This window comes from Sorex fumeus, unplaced genomic scaffold, assembly GCF_029834395.1.
Source record: "Sorex fumeus unplaced genomic scaffold, SorFum_2.1 ptg000021l, whole genome shotgun sequence".
NCBI lineage: Eukaryota > Metazoa > Chordata > Mammalia > Eulipotyphla > Soricidae > Sorex > Sorex fumeus.
In genome coordinates, this window is record NW_026606078.1 from 9,103,540 (window position 1) to 9,104,834 (window position 1,295).

The window sequence follows — 1,295 nt, forward strand, 5'->3', positions numbered from 1 at the left end:
CCCGTGTCATGGAAGGTCCAGATTCTCTCAGACCTCACCTCCAGGTTCTCTCAAGCATGTGTTCCCCCAGTTCTCTCAAACCTGTCTCCCAGGTTCTCTCAGACCGTCCTCTCATAGAGAGCCCCAAAATCTCCTTATATAGATCATGGTATCTCTAAAGGGCACAGTGCAGTGATGTCATCAAAAGGGGTTACAGAAAAGACTCTGAAGCAGCAAAACATACATTGTTTCTTGCATCTGCAGGCCAGTAATTTTGGCCTCCTGAAAGAAGATACAAAACCAAGACTAAAACTTTTCTTGGGCTACAAGCACTTGGATTTGCATCCCAAAAACTAGTCTGCTAGAGCTTGGAATCTACATCATTAAGATCAGGCCTGGCTAGTACCTGAGATATGCATGTCAAAGACCTGCCAGGTTTCTGTGAGAAAAGGGAAACTACCTCTTACAATATACTGAAATTATTTACTGAAGGCAGTTTGAAAGGGAAAAATGTTCAGCCTCATCCAAACTAGTCAGGACACACAGGAAAGCCACTGCTAGGTGAGATTCTCATTTAGCAGATTAACCCACCCTAGAACGAAATCCCCTGGGTGTGTTTCTTCTCTCCTTGTTGAACAAATATATAATCATACTGAAAGAATCCATATTAGGGCATCAAATTTTTGTGTGCTTCAGCTAACTTGCAACATTGCTTTCTGTAAAACTGCTTGGCTGCTTTGCACCTGGGGGAGAGGGGACTTGCAAAGTGAACAGGGCATAACTTCTTTCTACAAGATTCAGGTGTATTTACTGTCCCTGAAATGTATTGTCTCAGTAAAGCACCCTGCAGATTTGGGTAAAGGCTAACTCAGGATGCTGGTGGTTGGGGGAAATTGCCCTTTCCTGGAATGTATTGTCTCACTAAAGCACCCTGCAGACTTGGGTAACACAAAACGAGGATGGTCAAGGGAGATTACCTAAGGCTTAATGATTCCAGCTATAACCTTGCTTGTGCTGACAATCGATGTACGTAAATGCTGATCTTTGAATCTATAGGCTAAGGAGTGAGGTACTTTTAAATGGATTGGTTAAGAAAGTATATGTTGTTACAAATCTATTGGCTATGAAATGCGCGGGCTTTGCTGTAACGGCCAGTGAAGGCCTATATAAGATCCCCTTTGAAGAAGTTTGGGGCTCTCAGCCACTGCCCATTTTTGGGGTATGCTGCGGAGCCCCAGCATGCTGGTCTAAATAAACCCCGTTTTTACTCCTGCAGGAATTGTGTCTATCTGGTCTCTCCGCGCCTCCCAGGGCCA